Below are 27105 nucleotides of genomic sequence, written 5' to 3'. Positions count from 1 at the left end.
AATCTTCTCCTCCTTCACTGTCCTAAGTCACCTGCAATTCTTTAAGGTGGCCAGCCAAACTTATGCATACTCCCACCCCCCACCTTTGGGAAGCTTCCAGTTGCATCCATGCTGCTAGGCTTCCAGCTCCTGCTTTGGGGAGGTCTGCGACGCTCTGTCAGTGCTGGCTGCGGAGTAGCCAGTGGGACCGTGCAGCAGGAAGGAGCGCTGAAAAGCGCCGCGAAGGAACTCTAGTCCCCACGATGCCGAGGAGGACACTCACCTCTCCTCATTTGAATCTCCAAGTCCAAGTCCCAGGATGCTGTTCTTGCCCGAGACCTGCATCTATAGAGGCCTCAGAGCTTTCAAGTGAAGTGAGCCGAGTGCCAGCCCATTCAGTCGCACCCCACTCCCATGGCCAGGGGCCACGCTCCCCCTCGAAGCTAGCACAAGGCGAGGTCCTCATGGGGCCTGGCCCTCTGCGTTCACGGAGGAAAAATGAAAGTTGCTTTATTCCCCGGCCTCTTCATATCTCCCATTATGAGGAGAGGGCTCCACAGTGAGGAGCCAGGGCTGTGATATTTCCGCTGCAGCATGAGACATTCATATGTTTGACTAATCAATTCTTTGGCACTGACTTCCTGGCCTGCATTTTGTTCTCTTGCCTTTGATCGCCTGTTTGCCTTTTTGCCATTCTGCTGGTTCTTGTTTGGAGCTTTTAGTTTCCAGGAACACGGTGACCTACTCGATCCTCTGTATTCTTCTCCCTCTCTCCCTTTGTCATTTTCCTCTCTGATTTTGGTTCCCCTTGTGATTGACCGCACACGGCTTCCACATGTAAGCAGAGTGGAGACCCTCAAGTCACAAGACCCTGATAACTGCTGGGTTTTGTTTTGGGAGCCAAGGGACACTGGACCACAGACAGCCCCCGCCCCCAGCCAAGCTGGGCCGCAGCTCTCCTGTCTCTCCTGTCCCCACTCCAGCCTTGCCCTGCAACCTGCAGGAGCTGTTGTTGGCTTGGCACTCTGTGGTTCACAAAGCCTTCTGTAATGCTCACAGCAAACTGGAAGGGAGCGGGGGTGCAAATACTAGCATCAGTCACATTTTTCAGTGGGAGAAACTGGGAAGTGGAAATACGAGATGATTTTCCTGGCGTTCAGAGCTCATAAGTGCCTGAGCTGGGACCAGAAGCAGGGCCCGCCCGGAAGCTCCACCGCACTGCTGCTAGGTAGTCAGTCGATTGCTGACTTCACCCATCCTCAGCCAGCATTGGCCGAGCAGCTGCTCTGTCCCTGGCCTTGTGCTGGGGATGAGACAAGAATTCCAAGTTGAATCGGACATGCTTCTTGTTCCCAGCACAGCCTAGTCCTGTGTAACACGCAGCTGCAGTGTACACTGTGGCAGCTGGTACCTCCTGAGCACTGACTGTGCCTGACGTGGTGCCTAGCACTTCACCTGTATTAGCCTCCAGTTCCTCTTCATAACCTGGGCTCAAGACAGTGAAGTAGCTTCCCCAAAGCCACCCTTCTAATGCCAGAGCCAGGCCTGGAAACCAGGTCCGACAGCCTCAGACAGCTGAGCTCTTAAACTGAAGAGTCACCTGCATAGGACTGTGGAAACATGGAAGAAGTCCCCACCCAGAGAGTGCCTCTGGGAAGGCTTCCTAGGAGTGAGGATATTTGGGGCCTTGAGGGATGTGTAGGGGTTTGGCAATCAGAAGGAGAGGAATGTAGCCGACCCTCGGTACAGCGTGCTTCTGGGCCTGTCTGAGGTCACAGCGTTTTCCTAAGCAATATTTTACATCTGAGAATCCCAAGACTGGAAGAATTTTATGGCCTTATTGCCTGTTGCGTGCCTGAGTCTCCCCCACAACCTCCTCCCATGAGGTTTTCCAGCTTCTCTTACATACCTCTGGTGCCAGGGAGATTATTTCCTTCGGAAGCAACCTGTTCCATCTTTAAAACGCTCCTGTTTTTAGGAATCTCTTTGTTTCAGTGTGAAGCATCCCCTATCTTCTCCCCCACCCTTCCATGCTAGGAAAGCCTCAGGGCCACATCTCCTATCCTTGGAATCAGTGGGTACCTTTGGCTGAACTTTGAGCAGGAACTGAGGCTTCTTGCATTTCTAGTTGGAGAGTGGCCTGGCAGGGGATGGCCTGCAGTATGGAGTCCAAAAGGCCTGGGTCACATCTCACTCTACCAGTTTTGCTGTGTGCCCTCATACAGGTCCCTTTCCTCCTCCAAACTTCCCCACCTGTAGAATGTTCCTGCTCTGCCCATCTCACATGACTGCCATTCACAAAAAGTGGCAGGTGCATACATGGCTGTTTAAAATGGAAAGTGCCACACAAACGTTTCCCCTCCGTATCCTGTTGTAATGGGACACAGATAGGGGTGTGTCCATGTGCGCTCACACTGACCTTTCCCTTTATTTCCCTTTATCAGCTGAGTTCATGAGACTGCATAACATGTATACAGATGTAGTCAACAAGCTCAATCCACTTGCCTGGACACCCACTCCAGGTCTGGCTCTGGGGTAATACAAGGACCACGAGGATCAAATAAGAGGTCGTCTCTGCCTTTGAGGAGTTTCTGGGTGGTGAGATGAGGAGGTTGTGTGGCAACAGCGTTTTCCCGGGCTATAGCAGAGAGGTGAGAAGGTGTGACTCACAGGGCAGGCAGCACTGCTGGGGCTATGGCGGGCAGTGCAGTCAGACGACATTACTCTTTTGAGTCAAGTCTTTGAAGGGGACAACTTTACTGGTCCAGGAGAGGAATGACAAGGCATGAGGAGGCAGAGATGGCTGTTGACACCTTACAGGTAGGTTCAGGTTCATCTGAGATAGACGACTTCTCAGAAGTAAGGGGGAGATAGAGGCATTGGAGATGACCCTGGTCGTAGAATCCAACAAGTCAGTGAGTGGAGATTTCCTTACCTGAGGTCAGGAATGCAGCAGGCTGAAGTGTGGCCAAAAGAAGCGTTCAGGATTGGAGTGTGGAGTTTGAGAAACCTGGCTCCCTAAGTGTAGGCATCCAGCATGCAACCAACAGAACAGGTCTTGCAGTTCAGGAGGACAGTCTGGCCTGGAGCTGGAGAATTGGAAAGCTGTCATCTCATGTTGGCTCTTCTGTAATTGGAGGGACTTGCTTGGTGCCACCCAAGAGTAGTAAAGAACTGAAAATGCAAGTGAACTTTCTTACATGTTCACTGGGGGTGTGCCATCCATCTGCAACTGAAGAGAAGGCTCAAAAATAAGGCCATAAAGGAAGATGGTGCAAGAACACCTCCCCGGTGTAAGACACTGTGCTACATGACCCCCTAATGCTCCCAGCAGCCCTTCACGGTATTCCTCCGCCCACCTTCCCGAACCTGAGGTGGCAATTTAGAAGACAGACCTGTCTGACCCACCAACTGTCCAGGAAAGCCAGGTGTCCCATCTTGTCCTTTCTATTGGTGAGAACCTCTTCTGCAGAGTCTCGTTTGCCTCACTTCTCTGCCCTCAGAGCCAAAACTTGCCCACGGTACATTCATTATCCATGACCCATCTTAATTTTGCAGATGCTCTGTATGTGCTGGCTTGCATTTGAGTGTGAGGATGATTAGGTGAGCCATCCCTTTAAGACAGTTCCCCTGTATCAGATCAAGCAGATGCACAAGGGTCTCTTCCCCTGTCTTTCCTTCCTTCTTCATTTCATGTTCCATTCCTTCACGGTGCCTTCTGGAGGCTGATTATGTATTGTGACGTAAATGTGCATTTTGTAAGTCATAATTTTATTTTGTATTTAAATAAACTGTGTGCACACAGAGTGTGAGATATTTGGAGGACACAGCCGGGGGTACTCTGCTCTGAATTCCTCTGGCTTCAATGTTCTTTTCAAGTTTGAAAATGTGTTAGGAAAAAGACAACATTATGATAATTGGAAGTTCAGTATATCTGTCTTTTTCCTCTATTCTTTTATACTTTTTTTTAGATACAATTAACACTTCACACTTTACCTGATCTCTCCTCAGTTACCTTTGACACTTCCTTGATATTTATTTAGATGTTCATGCCACCTTCACTTTGAACTCTGTGGTTACGAGAATCAATAACTTTTAAAACAAGCATTTTTCCTCACTGAAGATGTGCAATTAGCAAAGTACATACATGTGGATGTCCACTTGTCTTTTTTTATTTGTCAAAAGATCATGGCACAATTATAAGCATATTGTAAAGAAAAGCGACTGTCATCAAATCAAAATACCTGCTGTGCAGTTGCAGAAACAGCTCATTTTATTACAGTTTCTAGACCAGAGCATTTCACAGAAGATGGGAAAATGCATAGAGAAATCTTCCTGAGTGTCGTCTTAGAATTTGCGAACCATGAATAATGCATTTAATTTAAAATGGCTATACTTTCTGTAAGCATGTATGAACGCAAATTGCAAAGACATAGTGGAGTTTGACTCTGTCCTATCAGGTGCAGACAATCTGATCCCATTGTCATCACCAAAAATCCAAGTAAAAAATGTGCTTTTTGCCAAAACTTCTGCTACTTTTCCAGTTTTATTTTAGGAGCCTTGTCTGGTATAACACTGACTCTGGGCTTACTAAGTCTAGCTGAGGCGGTGTTTTCTTGATTAGTTCAGTCTCTCTTTGCTGTGTGTTACTTGGGACCTGTCAGATAATGTCATCATTAACCCATTGCCGATGTGCTTGAAAAAGAGCACTGAAACTCTAGATGGATTTTGATGCTAGAACTTGAAAGATAAAAAGCAAGTTGTTTCTGAGTCAATGCATTTTAAGAGGAACTGAATAAAACCAAATAAAGCTCCACAGTAGCAATAGAAACTGTCTTTTGACTCTCTGAACACTGGTAGTTTTAAGACAAAAATTTTTACTTTATTTATTTTTATTTTTATTTTTTTGAGACAGGTTCTCACTCCTATTGCCCAGGCTGCAGTGCGGTGGCATGATCATGGCTCACTACAGCCTCAGCCTCCCAAGTAGCTGAAGACTGCAGGAGTCTGCAACCATGCCTGGCTAATTTTTTTTTTTTTTTTTTTTTTTTTGTAGAGATGAGGGTCTCACTGTGTTGCCCAGACTGGTCTCAAACTCCTGATCTCAAGTGATCCACCTCCTTGGCCTCCCAAAGTGCTGAGATTACAGGTGTAAGCCACTCCACCTGGCAAAAATTAATTTTTATGTTAATATTTTCTGCTTTAATCCACATGACAGGGAGAACTTGTAATCTCACATATTTCAAATTGCTCTCAGCCTAGAACCTTGCACATAACCATCTAAGGAATGGGTTGGTCTGCTAATTGTAACTATTGTTATCCTCAGTGATAATAAAGACGCAAATTTTAAAATTCGGATCATTTACTACGTGAGATAACTTAGGTCATCCCTTTGTAGATAATAGGATCTATTTAGAATTCCCTTTTGGGCAGAAGTTCTAGATCTCATAAGAAAAACAGTAGTAGTTGCAGATTTGTTCCTCTTAGTGCGGTTACCCATGTAAAAATACTGTGTTTCGTTTCTTTTCTTTCTTTCTTTTATTTTTATTTTTTGAGACAGAGTCTATTGCCCAGGCTGGAGGCAGTGGTGCAATTTCAGCTCACTGCAGCTTCCATCTCCCAGGTTCAAGTTATTCTCATGCCTCAGCCTCCTGAGTAGCTGAAATTACAGACAGGCACGTGCTGCCATGCCCAGCTAATTTTTTTTTTTTTTTTTTTTTTTTTAAGTAGAGATGGTTTTTTACCATGTTGGCCAGGCTGGTCTCAAACTCCTGACCTCAAGTGATCTGCCTGCCTCGGTGTCCCAAAGTGCTGGGATTATAGGCGTGAGCCACCGCACACGGCCTTTGTTTGAAAGAACATATGGAAATTTTGAGCCATCTCTGGGTTCTGAAGCTTGAATATGTGTTTATTCTGTTTGCCTCAAAGCGACATATTTTATTGGAAAGAACCCTGAACTTAAGACAAACCTGGTTTCAACCCCACTCCTGTGCCTTTCTGGCTATGTGACCCTGTACAGGTAACTTAACCTTTCTGAGCCTATTTCCTCATTTGTGAAATAGTTCATGATTACCCTGATCTCTGTAAGTTATGAGGATAAATGCATGAAACACTTACTAATAATCATAATAACAATAATTCTTAAATAGTGCTTACTCTGTGCCGGGAACTAATTAAAGCGCTTTATACATATTAGTCATTTAATACAACCACCCTGTGACAGCAATACTATTGTTTCTTCTATTGCACAGATGAAAAAACTAAAGCACAGAAAAGTTAAGTGATTTGCCCAAGGTAACACAGCTAGGAAGTGTTAAGGTCAGAATTCTAAGGCAAAATGTCTAGCCCCAAAGTCCTTGCTCTTAATCACCATAGTGTGTGGGCTCTAGGAGGTGCCTGGTGAATGCTTGTCATCTCTGGAAACTTTTGGCTCAGGTGCATGAAGGAGGCACACTCACTCACGTTGAGGAGCAGCACAGAGGATGGCATTCCTAACCTTTTCCTTTTGATCACAGGGCACTTGTCTAAGGGAGGCCACGTTGTTGGAGAGAAGAAATAGCACCTCTGACCCAAGGCCATCCAAGAGCCTCATGTCACTGGGGGATCTTTAAATATTCTATTTCTAAATTTCAAAGCTAGTTTGGGCTATATTTACAGCATTTAACGTATGAAAAATCGTTGGGAAAGTGGGCTTTTAAGTAGAACGGTTGTGTAATGGAATATTTCACGTTCCGGTTCAGCCATAAAGCTCAGGGCTGATAAACAAAGCATCTGAAGCCAAATGGCTCCTCATCTGACCCCAATTAAAATAAAGATTTCATTCCATTCTGTCCTGACAGAGAGGAACATATTGTTGCCTTTAAGGGAGTTTGGTTTAGTTAATGAAAGAATTTTATTTCATTTTCCCCCCAAATACAATATCTAATTAAATAAGATTCAATTTGTTAGGACTTCTGGTAGGGATATGTTAACTCTTTTAAAGCTATGTTGCCTACATACCTCAAGATGTAGAGGGTGCTCGCAAATCTCACTGCACAATCCATTGCTTAAAGAAGAAGTAAGCCCAGGTCATTTTAAAGGCAAACGTTATCTTCTCCAAGGTATATCTGTTTACGTCTCCACTATAGCAACCTGTGTATGTAAGTAAGCAGCATGGACTCTGTACGAAACATCACATATTTACAGAAAGCCCCATTTCCTAGAAGCATTTGTACTTGTGCATATTGTAATTTACCAATCACCATAGATCTGTCCATAAAGAATATCTCACACAGGAAGTTGTAGCCGCTAAAATATGTTAGGTAACATAAGTTGGATATTGATGCCAAATTATCACAGAGTTCCTTCAGCGTTGTCTTGCAAAAATATGTGACTGTCTAAAGACTCATCATTTAACATTAAGAGTGAACGCCTGCGAAACTCTTCTTTTGCAAGGGGGATAGGTTCTTGTGTCATGCTGTCGCCACTTTCTTGTAGCCTTTTCTGTATGTGCCACAGTTCTTCGTGACTCTTGAGTCCCTAATTACCAAGCAGAACATTTTGGTGTCATTATGGAGTTCTCTTCAGCTCAGCTAGGCATGGGGAGGTGGTTGGATTGTGAGGCCCTGATCGGTCACCTCCATGCCTCTGAGGAATCACCTGGGTAGGGTAGTCCATGGAGCTGCAGGGAACCAGCGGCCTGGGCATCAGGAGCACTCACCCTGCCCGAGCCCCTCCCTTCTCTGGATTTCAGGTTTTTTCATCTTTAAAATGACAGCATGGGGTCAACAGGTCTCTGAAGGCCTATGGCTCTGCCTCCCTCAGATTCTGTATTCAGTAGAGCATAAAGTACATGATGTTCTGAAATCCACTAAGAATTCGTAGTCAGATGCTAAGGATTTATATTCTAAGAAATGAAAAATCCTTAAGTGTATAAAACCTGACATTGAAATGAGACTTAAAAACACCCTGTCATTTTCTAGTGGCTCCTTCTGACGTTTTGCGAGCATTTGGTCAATGTCATAAGCACCTGTCCTGTGCAGGCCTAGTGCCAGGTATACAAAGACAAACCATTCATGGCCCTGCCTTCTAGGAGCTTAACTCCCAGCAGGGGTAAAAAGAGAGTCAAGAAGTCATCCCTTGTTGTTAAAGTCTAACAGGGTAGGGTAGGTGAGATGAGGTGAGGGGCAGGTGTCCTGGAGGAGGGACTATTTTGGCTGGACTTTGAGGGGTGAGTGCAGTTTAACCAGATGGCAAGGGCAACTCATTCCAGACTGAAATGCTCAAGAATAAAGAGCACAGCCTATTGAGGCAAAGCAATGATTTCTGTGCTCTTGCAACATGGAAGTGGGCTAAGAAAGAAGGAGAAAGAAAAATGCAACCAAAAAGGAAGGCTTGTGAGAAACCTCCGAATCATAGAAGTTCCTTTCAAAGGAATATGGCCAATGTTTTTCAAACTGGTAGAAATGGGTATTCTTTGACTAAAAAGAGCCAAGATTCTGGAAGTATAGAAGACTCAGTTCCCCTCTTAGAGGTACACAGGGAACAATAAAGACGCTACAGGTCTCTCAGCCATTGCCCAGACTGAACTTGGTTTAACCCAGTGTATCTCAAACTCATTGACCATCAAGCCCTCCTGAGGCAGAAGAACTGTCGGTGATGGGGAGATGCACTGGAGCTCTATTCATTGGAAACACAGGATCCAATCAGCATTTTAGGAAGATTACTCTGGCCTGTAGGAGGCGGGAAATGGGAAGGGAGAATGTCATAGTATCAGAAAGTGTCAGACATTAGACATCTGGTTGCACTTGAAGTTTTTTAGGGTACATTTCAAGGAGAATCTTCTCTGAATATAATCTATACCTTCTCAATGCTGATACATGAGTTTTACATGAGTCTGATGAGCTCAAGACTGGCCAGATGTTGCTATTTAAAGTCATCTGGGCCGTGCACAGTGGCTCATGCCTGTAATCCCAGCACTTTGGGAAGCAAGCCGAGGCAAGCAGATCACAAGATCAGGAGATTGAGACCATCCTGGCTAACATGATGAAACCCCGTCTTTACTAAATATACAAAAAATTAGCCAGGCATGGTGGCACACGCCTGTAGTCTCAGCTACTCAAGAGGCTGAGGCACGAGAATCGCTTGAACACAGGAGGCGGAGTGAGCCAAGATCACGTCATTGCACTCTACCCTGGGCGACAGAGTGAGACTCTATCTCAAAAAGGAAAAAAAAAGTCATCTACCTGGCAGCCTTTCAAGAGCTCATAGATAACATTGGTGGCTAATACAGGAATGCGCTTAGTGTTAAGAGGTTGCAGGCAGAAGATGAAGACTGATGTTAGAGGTTTCCATGGCTCTTTGAAACCATTTGTTGAGGGCCTACCAGTGCCAGGGGCTGTGCAAAGTGCTCTTATATACACTCCCAGCTATTCGTTGAAACCGTCTAAAAAGATACTGCTGTTGTTTCACTTTGATGAGTAAGGAGACAGAGGCATAAAGAGAATAGTTGACTATCCCAAGGTCACATGGCTGATATTCAGGTTTCAAATCCATCTAACTCCTAAGTCCATCATCTTAACACTGCGCTTCTGTAGTTAGCCTGCCACAGATAATCTCCATCTCAGAGCACTGACCATCTGCCAGCTATTATGGGAAGCTCCTGGCATAACGTTATTTAATGTGCTCTTCCCAAAAGGCCTGTGAGGTGAGTGGTACTATCCCTACTTAAACGATGAGCAAACTAAGGCTTCATCAAGTAGTCATGGTCACGGCTAGATGTTGCAAAGCTAGGAACTCAGCTTCAGTCTGTCTGCTCACTACCCCCCCTAAATAATTTTGAGAAGGTTGTTTATGCTGCTCAGATGTGTTTCTCTGTAACCATGTTAGAAAGTTAGTGGGCTCAAAATGAATCAAGACCTAAATTGAAGACCTAAAACGATGAAAACTTGTGAAAGAAAATATTAGGCAAAAGCTTCACGACATTGGTTTTAGCAGTGAGTTCTTGGCTACGACACCAAAGGCACAGGCAACGAAAGGAAACTAGACAAATTGTACTTCATGAAAACTTAAAAAGTTTGTCTATCAAAAGGCAATGTCAACAGCATAAAAAGGTAACCCACAGAACTGGAGAAAATGTTTGTAAATCATATATCTGGTAAGGGATTAATATCCAGACTACATAGAGAGAAAAACTCAACAACAGAGGAACAAACAACCTGATTCAATTTCATGCATACAGAATTTCAGTTTTGCAAGATGAAAAGGGCTCTGGAGATAGAAGGTGATAATGGTTACACAACAGTTTGAACGTATGTAATACCACTGAACTGCCCATACACTTCAAAATAGTAGGTAGTAAATTTTATGTGGTATGTCTCTTAACACAGTTTAAAAATTAGACAAGAAAATAAATAGGCAAAAGACCTGAATCGATATTTCTCCAAAGAAAATGTACAGTTGGCCACGAAGCACATGAAAAGATGTTCATCACTAGTCATTCAGGAGATCAAATCAAAATGACAATGAGATGCCATCTCATACCCATTAAGATGGCTACTGTTAAAAAAATAACAAGTGTTAACAAGGATTCAGAGAAATTGGAACGTGTATTAGTCAGTGTTCTCTAATGGGACAGAGCTAATAGGAGATATATATATATATATATGTCTAGGAGGGTTTATTAAGTATTAACTTACATTATCACAAGGTCTCACAATAGACTGTTTGCAAGCTGACGAGCAAGGAGAGCCACTCCAAGTCCCAACACTGAAGAACTTGGAGTCTGACATTCAAGAACAGGAAGCATCCAGCACGGGAGAAAGATGTAGGCTGGGAGGCTAGGTCCGTCTCTCCCTTTCACGTTTTCCTGCCTGCTTTATGTTCATTGGCAGCCAATTCGATTGTGCCCACCAGATTAAGGGCGGATCTGCCTTCCCCAGCCCACTGACTCAAATGTTAATCTCTTTTGACAACACCCCCACAGACACACCAGATCAACACTTTGTATCCTTGAATTCAGTCAAGTTGACACTCAGTATTAACCATCACAGAACCTCTGCATATTGTTGGTACTGTTGATGAGAATGTAAAATTGTACGGCTGCTGTGGAAAACAGTATGATGTTTCCTCAAAGAATAAAAAATGCAGTCGCCATATGATCCTGCAGTTTCACTACTAAGTATATACCCAAAGGAACTGAAAGCAGGGTCTCAAAGAGATATCTGTATACCCGTGTTATATTTGGTACCCATGTTCAGAGACAACTAGTCACAGTAGCTAAAATATAGAAGCAACCGAGGTGTCCATCTAGAGATGAGTGAATAACAAAATGTGGTATATACAAATAATGGAATATTACATAGCCTTAAAAAGAGGAAATTCTGGCACATGCTACACTATGGATGAACCTGGAGGACATTATGCTAAATCAGTTTAGCCAGCCACAAAAGGACAAACAGTGTATGATTCTACATGTATGAGGAACTTAGTCAAAATCATAGAGACAGGCAGTGGATTGGTGCTTGCCAGGTGCTGGGAGGAGAGGGAAATGGAGAGGTATTATTTCATGCATACAAAATTTCAGTTTTGCAAGATGAAAAGGGCTCTGGAGAGAGAAGGTAATAATGGTTACACAACAGTTTGAACGTATGTAATACCACTGAACTGCCCATACACTTAAAAATAGTTGGTAGTAAATTTTATGTTGTATGTATCTTAACACAGTTTAAAAATTAGACAAAAAAATAAAGTGGGTAGATGCTTTTTTTTTTTTTTTAATGGAGTCTCGCTCTGGTTGTCCAGGCTGGAGTGCAATGGCGCAATCTCGGCTCACCGCAAATTCCACCTTCCGGGTTCAAGTGATTCTTCTGCCTCAGCCTCCCGAGTACCTAGGATTACAGGTGCCCGCCACCACGCCCAGCTAATTTTTTTGTATTTTTAGTAGAGATGGGGTTTCACTATGTTGGCCAGGCTGGTCTCAAACTCCTATCCTTAGGCGATCCACCTGCCTCAGCCTCCCAAAGTGCTAGGATTACAGGCTTGAGCCACTGCGCCCTGCCAGTAGACGTTAGTTTTGATGCAGCAACCCTCTAGCATTGCTTGCTCTGAGTTAAGTTGAACCCACTGGTTAGATACTGCCTTCAATACTGGAGATAGGACACCCAGATTTGAGTATGGTTCTGTCTTTGTGTGACAGCGTTTTTGCATTAAATTCATCGTGTGTTACTGAGCCCCTCTGCTCACCCTGGCACTGAGCTGGAAACGCAGATGAACGGAACACTGTCTTTGCCCTTCATGTTAAGTGGGAGAGGCATGTGGAGAACTCTCAATGCAGTGTGTTAAGCGCAAATAGAAGCCTGTTTAAGTGACCCAGAAGAGGGAGAGATTAACTCCACTTGAGAAATCAGGATAGGCTTCACAGGTGATACGTCCACAGCAGGTTTTCAGGGATGAGTAGGGGTATAGAACAGACAGTGAAGGGGGAAGATGTCTGACAAGTTCATTTTTCTTTTCTGGACTGAATATTGATGAGTCACTTCAGAACAATAGCAGAACACATTAAGAGCTTGAAATTGGTACCCTTGTTGCCTCGGTTTACTTTGAAGAAAAATCTAATTCCACCCTATCTGCCAAGCCGATGTGATTGGAATCCTGAGACATGGTGGTCTATGAAGGGCTTTTGTGTCTGTCTTCTCTGAATGGCATTTACAAATATTTGTTCATTTTGAGACAAAGATCATGGTCTATCCAGGTGGCCTGCTTCATTTAGAATACTTCAAATGATGGAATCTGGGAAAAAAATAAGTGAATTTTTAGACTTTTATTTTGGGTGCGGGGGTACCTGTGAAAGTTTGTTACACACCCAGGTATTAAGCCCAGTACTCACTAGTTATCTTTTAGGTAGTCATTAAACCCCATGTAGACTGGGTGGCCCAAAGGAGTATGGGGCTTTCCTTCGCCCTGTGTGAAGGGAGCCCACGCTGCCTTGCTCATCGATTCATTCGGCAGTGACAGGATGCTCACTGTGCTGGGTGCCCAGGGTATAGAGAGGGGAGGACCAGATCCTGCTTGCCAGGTGCTCACAGACAGGTAGAGGAGTTAGGAGTGTTTGCTGTAAGCCAGAAGAGCTGGGGGAGCAGCCAGCTCAGCCAGCGGAGAAGTTGCTCAGCAGCACTTCCCTGAAAGATGCCTGAGCTGAGCCTTGAAGGATGAATTGCCAAAATTGCCAACATCACCACCGCTATCGGTAACCATCCCCCATAAGCAGGAGAAAATGGTGGTTAAGTGTGTGGGTTTGGCGGTTAATTGGTGATCTTGGACAGGCCCTTCTGTTGGTCAGCACGCTGGTAATCTCAGACAAGCTCTGCTCTTCATACAAGTTACTTTACTGCCCTGGGCCTCCTCAGTAAGACAGAAATAAGAATTCCTTTCCCACAGGATGGTCATGAAGACTAAATGAGAGAATGTGTACAGAGCTAGTCTGTGCCAAGTGCACATAATAGGGACCCTGTAAATGTGAAGCGTCCCTCCGTTTTTCCCACCCTCCTATGTTGTACAGAACTCTTTATAATTAGAATTCCCCAGTGGCTATTTCACCCAAGGCTTTACATATTTAAGCTATCTCTTAGTTGTCAGCATGGAAATTCTTCTATTACAAGTGTCTTTCTGACATGAGCCCTAAAATTGCGCATATCTTTCTTCCTCCCCTGTGCATCTCCACACACACTCGTAAGGCTCCTTGCACAGTAATTACAACCTTTCTCTCTCCTAGCATGGGGTCTGGGTTGATGAAGCAACTGCTACTTTTGTGGCTTTGCTTATAAAATCAGTGTCCCATTTCCTAAGGCTTGAGCCTTACTTGAGGAATAGAATGATGGATTTTTTTTTTTTAGGTGGAAGAGAGATTGGACTGTGGAAATAAAACTAGAAATAGTCTGTATTTCTATGGTGAAACATAGAAGATAGATGAATATAGATCTAACGTAGTTTTCTGAGTTGAAATAATGCCCATAAGGCTCTTCTGTGCTACTGATAGGAGAGTTGAAGTCACTTAGCAGTTTACTTCAAGAGTCTTAGAAATGGCCAGGCACAGAGACTCATGCCGTTCTATCCCAGCGCTTTGGGAAGCTGAGGCAGAAGGATCGCTTGAGGACCGGAGTTCGATACCACATTGGTCAACGTAGTCAGACCCCATCTCTATAAAAATTAAAAAGAAAAAGTTAGCTGGACATGGTGGTGTATATCTGTAGTCCCAACTACTTGGGGAGCTGAGCTAGGAGGATCCCTTGAGCCCAGGAGTTTGAGGCTTCAGCAATTCATGATCATGCCACACTATACTCCAGCAGCCTGGGTGACAGAGCAGGACCTCATCTCTTAAAAAAAAAAAAAAAAAAAGAGAGAGAGAGCGCCTCACAGTTGTTCATGTTCTGCCAGCTTCAGGAAGCATTTCCTGAGCCACCACCCTGTGCCTGGCCCTGTGTCGGGCAGTCGTCCCTAAGTTCTAAATGTGCATACTTGAGTAAAGGAAGTCAGCTATAGATGCAGACACTTCCAACAGCGTGGTTAGTGCTGCCCTAGTGGGGGTTATGGAGCCCCACAGAAGACATCAAACTCAGCCTGAGACAGGGACGCCTGGGCTCCTGTAAACAGTTGTCACTAAAAGAAAATCCGTGGAGGGACCCAGTCACAGAGGTAAGCAGCAGTGGTGTTATGTGGCTGGAATGTACCAGGGGACATAGGGAGTGGTAGGAGACAGCGCTGGAGGAACAGACAGGGTCCAGATTCTAGGAAGCCCAGATAAATGCACATTCTGGTCCAGTGGGCAGTCTCATCAGCAAGTTTGATTTCGGCACTGTGCAAGCAGCCCCGTGAAGACAGTTCCCACCAAGGGCACTGGCAGCACACAGGCTGCGGTTTTTCCCCACGTGCACCAGCGCATCAATAACAGTGTCCTGATAGCAGCTTCTAATTAAATTTTATCACAGTCCTGGATGCACCGCTGACCCACGCACTCTTCCAAGTGGGTCCGATTCACAGGACATTTGCACAGTTCTGCAGATTTGAAGAGATATTTATTCTCATTTCTGCCTTCCCAGTCCAGCAGAAGTTCTAATTTGTGGACAGCAGCTTTGGTAATTAACGAAGTGTGTTCTGTGAAGGGAAGCAGGGAAACTCAGGACTGGGGAGTCTCGCTTTGGGTATTTATATGCTTAGTTGTAAATACCAGTGAAATCTTTGAAATGAAGACCTATCTGTGTTAAAAATAAAAACCTATACCATGCATGTCCTGTTCAAAATCACTTGCCAGAGCTGAGTTATTTGAACTCTGACTAGTACTTAATTTTAGCTACTTGTTTGTTAAAAGTGCCAGGAAAAGCAGTGAGACTTTCAGATCTTTAAATCTCCTTTTTTGGAAGCAATGACAATGCTCCTCCGAAGTTTGTTTCTTACCTTTGCACCTTTGAACAATTGATTTTGATTAGAAACATTACACCCAGCATTTACTTTGACATCCCTAAGTACAAACAGTCATTTTAATGGTTTTTTTAAAAACAAAATCATGACAGGGACATCAATCCTTTGCCTGGTGTATGAAGGCCTGGTATATTAATTGGCTGTCAGATTCTGAAGAAATAATGGATTAATGTGCTTGATCGTAACGCTCTGTTCAGAGACTGAAGTTTGATCCTGATGTCCCCAGCCTCTCTGCTTAATGCAATTACAGATATGCATTCAGGACATTTGAGTGGATTGCATTTCATTAATATGATTTGAGCGGACAACATTAGGCTGCTGTCGGGTCCTCTCTGACAGCTAATTACTAGAATGAAGCGTGTATACCGCTAAGGAACAATGGTGCCCTTATTGGGGCCATTATAACAATAGAAAAATAGTCCTTTAAAATACTTGGATAGTTACTTTCTGTACATGTCGTGGGCCACGAAGATAGCTGAGTGTGGGAAGTTAGGAGAAAAGAGATGGACGAGAACTGGAGAAGTCTGCAACAGCAGGATTCGTGCTTGTCTTGAAAAGAATGTAACAATCCAACCTACTATCCTTCTAAAGGAATTGAGAAATCACTTGCTTAATATTGATCTGTGGGTTCTCTCAAGATATGGAAGTATCATGGGATGTGACCACACAGACCTGATATTTTGCTCACTCCTCTTTGCCTACCCGTTCCTCCCCCAAATGTCTTTCATCCTGGAGAAAGTGGCCATTTGTAACACCCACCATTTATTGTATGTTTCCTTTGAGGAGGAAAGTGGGCCTTTGATTTGTGGTATTGTGACTCAGCCACATGGGCCATTTGAATGTCTACCCAAGGCGGGAAGAGCTGCATGTGTTAATGAAAGCTCATCCCCTTGGAGCTATTCCTAATAGCTCTCAGAATTCCTGGATTTACTGAGACCATGCGCTGAACATGTTCATTTGGCTCCCAGTGCCCAGCACTACTGACTACTAGTGATAAAGAGGTGAATAAGGCATGGCTCCTTGTCCCCGAACTCCTCAAGCCCTGGGAGGGAAACAGACACTGAAAGAGAGAGAGACAGGCAGGCAGACAGACAGACAATGATGGGTCATAATAGTAGACATACAAGAGAAGTACAAAAGGCCAGGCGTGGTGGTTCACCCCTGTATTCTCAGCACTTTGAGAGGCTGAGGCGGGCGGATCACCTGAAATCAAGAGTTCAAGACCAGCCTGGGCAACATGGTGAAACCCCGTCTCTACTAAAAATAGAAAAATTAGCCAGGTATGGTGGCACACACCTGTAATCCCAGCTAATCAGGAGGCTGAGGCATGAGAATCACTTGAACCTGGGAGGCAGAGGTTGCAATGAGCCAAGATCTCACCACTGCACCCCTGCCTGTGTGACAGAGTGACACTCTGTCTCAAAAAAAAAAAAAAAAAAGGAAAATAGAGAAGTACAAAAAGAAGGAAGCCTGAAGGCTTCTGAGTGGAGGAGATAACAAATGAGACAGGTCCTAAAATATTAGTAGGAGCTTACTGAATAGTTAGAAGGCAGGCTGAGGCTTCTAGGCAGAGTGAGCAGCTCTGCGGAGGCCAGGAAATGGGATCATCAGACTGTTTCCTTTAAAAGGGAGGATCTAGCTTAAAGATCCATCTGAGGACCAGACGGAAATCGTATTCTTAGCTGTACTGTTAAGGGTGTGTTCTGCAACCTTGAGCCACCTCTGACCAAGGCTCCTAAGGGCTCTGGAAAGATTTTGAACTGAGCATCAGGAGTCCTGGTTTCTAGTCCTCGGTCTGTTGCTTAAAAGCTACATGAGTCCCCTAAAAGTCATTTGGCCTCAGTTGTCTCATCTATGAAATTGACGTTTCCCCAACCATGCCAGCTTCATAGATGGCCCAGGTTTGATCCAGGAGGGTGCAAGTGTATTCCCAGGACCCCCAGACTTCTGGGGAGTGGCAAAACCAGGAGTTAAACTCAGATTTGGCTACCTCCAGGGCCCATGTGTTTCGCACTGCTCCAGGTTCCTTTGGACAGCCAGTGTAAAAAGTCGGTCTTATTAGCAAGTAGGAAGCTCTAGGGGATCCAGCCTTATCTTTGGCTCCTCTTCAGCAGTGCAAAGTTAAATGAAAACGCCTAGCACTGAAGCAGCTGTCATTTGAGAGACACAGAGCCCTGCCCACTCAAAGCAATGTGCTCTGCCATTCCCCTAGGAAATGTAGAGGGCCTCTGGCTACCTGCCTGGACCTCTATTTTCCTGGGATGTAGCACCCCTGGTACAGAGAATTTCCCCCCAGAAACCTCTGCAGAGTGTTTTTAGAGTCCTAGAGATAGATCATCCCAGCCTCTCCTGAGATGTCAGCTTTTCTTTCCAATTGCTCTCAGGAAAGAGAGCCGGAAGCTGTTGGTGACGCGATGGAGGATCCAAACAATGGCCCCCTGCTGCTGCAGCCTGCATGCCCTCTGCCCTGGCAGTCTCCACCCGTAGTCCCTGAGAACGACAGTTTGTCACCCACAGCTGGACTTCTCGGGCTGTTCTTAGGTACCACTAGGGGCAAAGTGTCCAACTTTGACCCCCAGAAATCAGATCCCTGATCCAAGCCAAATTCATTAGGGGATTAGAGGTTCACCAGACTGGATGGAACAGCTTAGGGCAGGGACTCCCTGTAACAGACACTCCATGGATGTCTTCTGGATGAAGCAATATCTGACACCTAAGAGAACTGGCAGTGGAGCAGGCGTTTCTGGTGTGATGGCCCCACTCTCTGGGCACCATCAGTTGGCATCGTGGCGGTTCCCACCCCACTGAGTTTTCATCCAGATCCATTGCACCACCCGCCCTCTTTCACCCTCTTGGTGTTCTGAGCGATTGCCATGGCAAGAGAAACTTGATGCTAAGCAAAGTAGCAGAGAATCAATTCACAAAGAAACAGCCTCCCCCCAACCTCCCTGCTTGTCCACAGATGTGGAATGGGGATGAGGAGATCTGTCCTGCCTCCCTCAAGGCTCCAATGCCACCATGTCAGGGAGTGTGAGCTTGCTGAGGGCGAAGCTGTGTCTTAGTCATGGTGCCATCCCTGGTACATGACACAGTGCCTGGGAAGTGGTTCAGAGGTGAGGATCAGCTCTTGCAAGGAGCCTGAGCATCCCAGCCCTGCCTGAGCATCACTGCCCCTCCTGGGAAGGGCCCTCCTGCTCACCTGAGCCTGTAGTAGACCATTGGGCAAGTCAGATGCCTCAGCAGGCCTTACTCAGGTGGTAACCACGTGTCATTATTCCCCAAGAGCCTCACTGGGTAAGCACAGAAGCGTCTGCTTTCTTCCCTGAATTTTATTTGCTAATTTCTCAGTGGGTAACACAGCCCTGCCAAGACCCATTTCCCTCCTATTACCACGCTAGCGTTTTTCTAATGGCTCCTTTCCTAATGATCCTCAAACAAAGAGAGGATGTTGGAGGGTGACGCACCAGCGCTGCCTCTCACTCCCTGGTCATTCCTGCTAACGGGCTTAGCTGCGCTTCACAGTCATTATCACATGTCGCACTGTCTTTGGGATGCAGAGATGATTTGCCAGCTCCATGATGATTCATTTTTACTAAAATGAAGGCAGAGTAAGAAAAATTCTTGTATTTAAAAAAGTATACAATTACTCCTGACACATCTCATCCTAAAACCTTCCTGTGTCCCCCAGTCCCTGCACAATAGCGTCTTACTCCTTGGCCTGGCATCCAAGACCTTCACAACCTGGCCCATGAGCTCCACCTTTCAATTCCCTTCACATTCTCCTCCCGCCACTCCAAGTCCCCTGGTGCAGCTGCGTACCTGAATGCCTGGGGCTGTTCCCCCCTGCCCTCTCTTTGCCCAGAACACCGTCTGTGGTCTGCCCAGCCTGGCTGTCAAGGCTGGCTCAGCACACACTTCCGTCCCTGTCTGGTCCTCTGTGAAGCTCTTCCTGACTGCATGCCTGGGAACCACCCTTTCTTTTTTTGCGCCTCCTTTATATCCAGCAAGCCTCTGTCCTGACACCTGGGCCCGGCATTGCCTTCATGTGCCTGTCTCTCCCACAAGGCTGAAAGCACCTCAGTAACAGAAGCCACACTGGAGTCTTTGGTGGCCCCTAGTGTCCAGCACAGAGCCTGACTCACAGTTAACCCTGTGAACATCTAGGGAGGGCAAGGAAGCCACCTCTCAGAGGCCGCCTCAGGCTTTCTATGTAGAATTCATCTCTGTCTTCTTGCTCCAAGGGAGTCCCTTGGAAATCTTCTCTTCTATCTGGTTCTTTCTATTAAAGTTACGTGTCCGTCTCCCATAAGGTAGTTTAGAGCCAGCACCCAGGGGTCAAAGACAGAACCAATGGCCCAGCAGCAAACTCCCCTCCCACCCAAGTCTAGGGTTGCAGAGGAGCAGGTTGGAGGGTGAGGACAGGAGATAAGGAATGTAGTTTGGGACATGTTGATGTTGACACAGCACATTCAGGTAGAGATGATAAGTAGATAGTGAGACATTCAAAGGAGAGTGCTAGAGAGATCTAGGGCTCCCAGGCTCCAGGATGGGCTGGAGGGCCTGTAGCCTTGAAGTCCATGAGTGCAACTGGAAATATTCTTTTTCTGTGAGATGCAGGAAGAGCAGTCACACAAGGTCTGTAAGTGGGGAGGAGCTCAGAGACCCTTCTTGTAGTTCTTTCTGTTCACTGGTCAGCTGAGACCCTGTGAGCTGACATTGTACTAGAGCATTCATGGCAGACCCTCCACTCATAAGCTCATTGAAGGCAGTGGCTGTGCAAAGTAAGGCCCCACAATGCTGATATCCAGCCACTGGCATTACCTGTGAGGCTGGCCAGAACAAGCCGTGATCTCCCAAGAAGACCACCTGAAGAAGGAAATGTCTTTGGGTGTGTACATCCCGGTTGGTTGGCTAGACAGACAGTTGTTTTCCTTCATGTCGTACTTAGCATCTCAAAGCCTCAAATCGGAGAGGATGTCAACTTCCTGTCCACGCAGATATCCTCTTGCAGGTTGTCTGTCTTTGGCCTACACAGCTCCCTCTGGTGTTAGGGAACCTCGTTCCAAAAAGGGCCCAAATGTCATCATCGTAGGTTTCGTGCGCTCGTCCTAGTTTTGTGCTCTGCAGCCACATAACACTGGGTCATTGCTGGTGATTTTCCCCCTAGTGCTAGAAGATTCCAGTTCTTTTCCACTAAGCATTCTCACTCCCAGTCCTTCAGATAGGCTTTGCAGGCTCTGGTTTATCATTGTCCCTCCTAAAACGGCTGAAATACCAGATATTCTGGATGTGGTTCTGTTGAGAACAGAGTGCAGTGGGCTTATCCCCACCCCTACTCCGGCCTCATCACATCCAGTACAGTAGCCTCTGGCTATGTGTGGCTGCAGAGCAGTTGAAATGTGGCTTACCCAAATGGAGATGTGCATAAGGGTGGAATACACAGCAGTTTCCTGTGGCTTAGGATGAAAAAACAATGTAACACTCATTAATAATTTTTTATATCAATTAAATATTGAAAGTATAGCACATATTGTATAAAATAAAATATATTATTAGATTAATTTACCTTGTTTCTTTTTACTTTTCAAATGTGCTATTAGGCAATTGAAAATTATATACATGACTCACATTATATTCCTCTTTTTTGTTTGTTTTTTGAGACGTAGTCTCGCTCTGTCACCCAGGCTGGAGTCTGGTGGCGCAATCTTGGCTCACTGCAACCTCTGCTTCCTGGGTTCAAGTAATTCTTCTGCCTCAGCCTCACCAGTAGCTGGGATTACAGGTACCTGCCACCACCCCTGGCTAATTTTTTTGTATTTTTAGTAGAGATTTCACCATGCTGGCCAGGCTGGTCTCAAACTCCTGACTTCAGGTGATCTGCCCACCTCGGCCTCTGACAGTGCTGGGATTACAGGCGCGAGCCACCTCGCCTTCCTGTTTCTATTGGACTGCATCGCACTTGAGTGCAGCTCAAGATTTTCTACTTCTGTGAATGTAGTAGGTCGCATTATTCTTTTGTTTGCTCTGTATCCTACACTGGCCATTCCTGAACATATATTGAACATAAAACTTTGCGCCTTTTACACCTACGTGGAAATTGCTTTCAAAACAGGACAGCCTTAGCTAGTACTTCCAAAGTTGTTATTGTTTTTTTAAACCAAAGTATAGGAATTTACACTTGTCCCAAATACACCTCAACTTGTTAGTTTCGGCCTATTGTTGCCGTCTCCTGAGAATTTTTCTGTTCCTTTTTGATACCAGTTCCTTTACAGATTTTCTCAGCATTTTCTGTTTTCACCTAGATGACTGCTGCTGATGCTGGTTGGGATCAGAACATGCAGGGGGCAAACAGAGCACCTCCACCAGCAGTGTTGACAGTAACTACTAACCACCATCTCGCTGTGGCTGTTCAGCCCATGTTTTTCCATTTTGCCCGTAAGGAGACTGAGTTTCTCCAGATGTCTCACTGACACCAGCCTATGCTGTGTCTAAAGTAGCCTCCTCCCCCTGAACTCGAGCCCCACTCCCAAGCCACCTGACCTCCTATTAGTAAAAGAAACTTGCTCTTCATTTTAGATACCAAATGAATGGACTAATTTTCACTAAAGTGTTAGTGACTGATAAGAGTCAAACTTGACTTTCATGTGAAACAACAACAAGCTGTAACTGGGGCCTTCAGTACCACAGGCAGAAGAAGACATTTATTTGGAGTTCATGCCACCACTGAGGCAGAGTTAACAGAGAAAAAGTTGGGGGACTTAGGCGAGGAAAAAGATCAGTGCCCTTCAGGCCATTTCTCATGGCTGTTGCTGAAGGATGCGCCTTCCTGCAGCTGGAAGTGGAGACCCGGTCAGGATCGTCTCCTAAGTGCCAGGATTCATGGATGGAAGCATTTCCTGTGTGTGCCACTGCTGTGCTAGCGGCTCACACGGAGCACCTCACCTAAGCGCCCTCTCTCTTACGCTCCTTTCATCAGAGTAAGTTTTGGGAATAGGAATAGAACTTCTAACTTCAGAGCACTTGCTTTTGGCATGGCCTTTATCTGTGGTCTCAAACGTAGTCCCCTCCATTCTAGCTACGTCTATGGTTTTGGTTCTCGCCTGCAGCTGTGTGTGTGCATGTCTGGGGTGGGTGGGTGTGTGTGTGTGTGTGTGTGTGTGTGTGTGTGTGTGTGTGTAACAGAGGGAAGAGGAAGATACTCTCTCAGCTGGCGTAGGGCAGAGGGGAAATCTTTTTTCGCTTCTCTACCTTTGAAGCCTTCGCTATAGGAAATGTTTTGAGTGTGGGAGGCTAGAGGGGGGCATTTGCAGACCTCCTGCCTGGCCGAATTGTAAGCATTAGCTGTCTTTCCCGGGTGGCTCGGCAGGCCCTCTCTCCCTTTCTTTGGGGATGATAGATGAAGGCAGGCACCACGCGAAGGTGCCTGTTTTCAAGCACACCGCATGAGGGATACTCACTTTATCTCTGGTTTGCGGAGGGTCTCTCCCTCAGAGGACAGAGTTTACTTTATGTAATGTTAACATCTCGCTTTAATGCTATCTCCTTAAGAGAACCGCATCCTCTGCATTAGATATTTTGAGATTCATGTCCAGAGGGTCTCTAGTCCGGGGCCGTGAAGCGGGGAGGCCCCCTACGGACCTCACAGTGGGTCTCTTACAGAACTAAAACTAAGGCAGTCTGGGGGATGAGTACTTGAGCCCCAAATTAGTACAGGATGTATATTGACTAATCTTGCCCACCAAGAAGAGAATGATTTCATGATTCGGACCAAACAATTCTGGTCTACTTTTCAAATTGTCAGTTACAAATCAGACTCCTTCATTGGGATCTGTCTCAGAGGATGTCGTGTCTTTTGCATTTAGAATTAGCTGGATATAATGAATTCTGGATTTTACATATTTATTACCATTGTCCATGCTCCCTCTGGTCTTGTAACCACTTCTGCTACCCAGCCTGACTCCCTCCAGGGAGAACAAGAGGGAGGCTCAGAGGCGTCTGGGGGAGGGGGACGTACCATCTCACAATTGAACAAGCAGGGTTCAAATCATGACTCCATTGTCCATGTGCTTACTCCAGCAAGCATTCATTGCAGCCCTGCCCGGGCCAAGCCTTGTGCTGGCGGATGGGATCTGGAGGTGAAAGAGTAATGGTGTCTGCCCTGAGATCCCGTCTACTGGCAGAGGCTGCCCCATAGCCAGCAGGAGGACACCCTATGGAAACTGCTGGCCAGATGTCTGTGGGTGCTCTGCCAGTGTTTCCAGGAAGGAGGCTTCAGCTCACACAGGAGACAACACTTGCGGGGCCTTGAAGGAAGAGGAGGAGGCATTTACCAAGCTCTGTGTTGGAAAGCAAATTAATCTCTGACCCTCACTTTCTTCATCCGTAAAATGGGAGTAGTACATCAAACATAAGGGCTCCAGAAATATCAGCAGTCCCCTTTCAGAGTGCTTGGCAATTATGTTTAATGGGAGCAAGTCTTTTGTTTCCCCAGCCCCCTTCTTTTTAACTAATGATTTTGCAGGACATTGTGTATGTTTATATTTCTGTGGTCTCTGTTGTCCAGACTAGGAAAATGGTAGAAAAGATTCAAAGAGATCTCAAGAAGGACCTTTGAGAAACAGGGGTCTTTATAAGGAGCATGTTGGACAAGAAAGCGTCCACAGGAGACACGCGGGAGAGCCATTTGGGGCCATGCGTGTGGGTCTGAGAATAGCCTCAGGTCCTGCCATATCTTTGCTCATGGTTTAGGGAGAAAACCACGAACTGTGACCTTGGCTTGTAACTGAAAGACATAAGAGAGAAAATGATTATAAAGACCCTGCTCTAGTTACCAGCAATAATATTGGTGGGGAGGGGGCAAATAAAGAAACCTGCTGGCTGACTGGGCCCTAGACTCGGTTAAACGCTGGCTTGTCTTTTCTCGATTGTAGATGGTAGAAGCCCAACTTAAACTAACTTGAGCAGAAACGGTAAGAGGGAGAATTTCTTGGCTTACAGAACTGAGACGTGCAGGGCTTGTCTTGCTACCAGCATGGCTGGATCCAGGAGCTCAGCTGATGTTGTCTAGTCTCTCAGACCTGTTGGCTTTGCTTTTCGTTACCTACTGGTTTTGTTTTCAAACACTCCCTTGCTTTGCTATAGACACATAGGGCTTCTGTGGCCCTTCTAGCTTGAAGTGAGTCCCTCTCACCTCCAGTGTCTGTGCAGCAACTCTCAGGTGAGACTGCTCAAGCCAGGGTCCGTCACTTCTGGGGTACCCTGAACCCATTGCTGTGGCCAGAGGATGGAGTCCTCCAGTTAGCTCCCAGGGTCATATGCTCACCTCTCTGGCTGGGCAGGGGGTTGGCGGTATTAGCCCCAAAGGGAAAAGAGAGTTTTATTACCTATTCCCAGAGGAGTGGAAGAGGCAAATTTGTGGTCAGTAGTAGGATGGAAGGTGCCCAGAAGGTTGAGGGACCATGGAAGGTACGGAAGCTAACATGTGGGGTGGGGTGAGGAGTCGGGTATCGGGGATGGCTTCACCGAGGTGCTTGCACCGGCACTGAGCTCTAAGGACAAGGAGGACGACGCCTGCACACTCATCCTCAAGGTTTGCTGGCTGGACACGTGCAGTTTAGTTGGTGCCGACTTTCCAAGGGGCTCCTGTTGACCATGGCTGCAGGTTAGAAGATGGAAGGGGTGCTTTATGGAGTGGGACTTATTGGGGAGGCAGGAGCCAGCTGCCTCCTTCCTGGCCTTCCAGAAGTCTTGGGGTGTGTGAAGCTGAGGCAGAAAGATTCCAGGGCTGGGCTAGTGGCTTTGGGACTGCCGGCAGAACCCAGAGCCAAGGTGACGCTGTCTGAGAACGGGGCAGAGACACCCCACAGCGCTGGCGTCTGAGAGCACAGTGTTCCAGGGATGAGCCTCTGGTCCTGTAGCCTTGACTTGGGACACGTTGCGCTCTACTAGCTGAAGTTCAGGGTGGGGCCTTCATTGGAATTGCCCACTTCCCTGATATTCCGGCTCTCCTCACTTTTACTGAAATTTTAAACATGATAATTGCAATTGAGCTTCTTTTACAGAGAAGGAAGTTAGGGCTCAGAGAGGTTGTGACTTGGCCAAAGCCACAGAACTGAGAACATGAGCCACCTGCCCCCATGCATCCCACCAGGGGATCAGGGGAATCAGCCCCCTTGTTCCCAGGTCACAGAGCCCACAGGCCAGGGAGGAGATGGATTCAGAAAATGTAATCTGCTGCAGCGCTAGCTAAATGTTAGCAATGGCTAGAAAAATCCAGAAGTCTAGGCATGAGAGTTTTATCCTCCACATGTGGAGGCCAAAAACAGAGTCTTTGATCCATTCCTTATACCCAGGAAACCTTGTTGTAAAACCAGCACATACTCTTCAAAGGTGAGTGCACACTAAGAGCAAAGCATCTTCTCCGATGCTCTGGCTTCTTTCTCCGGCAGCTGACCCCACGCTGTGTGTGGCTGTGTGTGTGTGCGCGCACGCGCGCACGCATACACGCACTGGGTGTCTCCTGGCGGAGGCTGGCAGAGGGAGAAGTAAGGTCTTTCAGCCTCTCCAAAGCCATGGTCAGGTACTCAGGTGGGGGAGCCCTGCTCACAGCCCCGAACCTGATCTGCTCTTGTTCAGCAGAGGAGATTACAGAGCTTAATGATTAGCTCCTCCAAGCTGCAGCTGATGCCAGCCCCTACCCCCTTTACACCTAATTACTCTCATTAATGAGCTCCTCTGCTCTCCATAGAGAGAGTTTCCTCTTTGGAATAAGAGGCAAAAATACCTTGCCCAGGTAGATTGCTGAAGCCTTTAATTATTGCCCACACCTGCTAAGCCTTGTGACTCACACCTAGTGATAGTGCTGAGCTGAAATGGAGCTTGTTTATAATCACGAGCAGATTTTAACTCTTTCAACGCCAAAGCTTCTGATTTCAAGAGACATGTTTCCCTAAGACATCACACATGCTCATTTCACACATGCACGCCATGCTCTGTCCCCCAACACTGGGGATCCTGAGAAAGCAGAAGTGCAGCGTCTACCCTGAGGGAGTGCACAGGCTAGAAACTACGTAGACAATGACAGTGGCTAGCACTCACCACTTTCTGCATCAGGTCTCCTATAGCTCTCAAAATAAAGCTTTGAGACAATGTTACTACCTCCATGGTACAGAAGAGGAGAGGGGCGCAGAGGGAGGATGTCACTTGCCCCAGGTGCCACAGTTAGGGAGGGTGTGAGCGGAGAGGGGTCAGGTCTGCTGGCCTCCATGGCCAGTGTGTACCCCACTCTTGCCAGAACCTCCCTTGCATGCCAGACTGCACTGAGGGCCATAGTGAAATCACTGCAGGATGCGGTGAGTTTAGGAGGAAACAGGACTATATGAGCAACAACCGTCCAGGCAGAAGGAACGGGAGCAGAGGCTCAGGGGAGAGCGTGCCCTGTGCATTCACAGACCCACAATGTGGCTGGAAGGTGCACTATGGGGTGCGGAGCAAGGAGCAACAAGACAGGAAGGGCAGGCAGGGGCCAGAGCAGGACCCTAAATGCAGGGGAAAGACCTTGGACTTCCTGTCTGCTACACCCTCCCCAGTACCTAGCATAGCACCCAGTACCTAGCAGGTCATCAGTTCATATTGATGAATGGAGGGACAGCCATGCTAAAAGTTGGATAACCA

At 46.4% G+C, this 27105-nt stretch overlaps 1 protein-coding gene across 8 annotated transcripts in view; it reads left to right on the top strand.

Moving 5' to 3' along the window:
• Nucleotides 1-27105, top strand: part of DENND1A (DENN domain containing 1A) — a 545539-nt gene that overhangs the window by 418024 nt on the left and 100410 nt on the right. The gene's annotated exons all lie outside the window — the stretch shown is intronic.

The sequence above is a fragment of the Sapajus apella genome, unplaced genomic scaffold, assembly GCF_009761245.1.
Source record: "Sapajus apella isolate SASKATOON/1434 unplaced genomic scaffold, GSC_monkey_1.0 scaffold76, whole genome shotgun sequence".
NCBI classification, from domain to species: domain Eukaryota; kingdom Metazoa; phylum Chordata; class Mammalia; order Primates; family Cebidae; genus Sapajus; species Sapajus apella.
The sequence above is the reverse complement of the archived record's forward strand: the minus strand, read 5'-3'. Positions and strand labels throughout refer to the sequence as shown.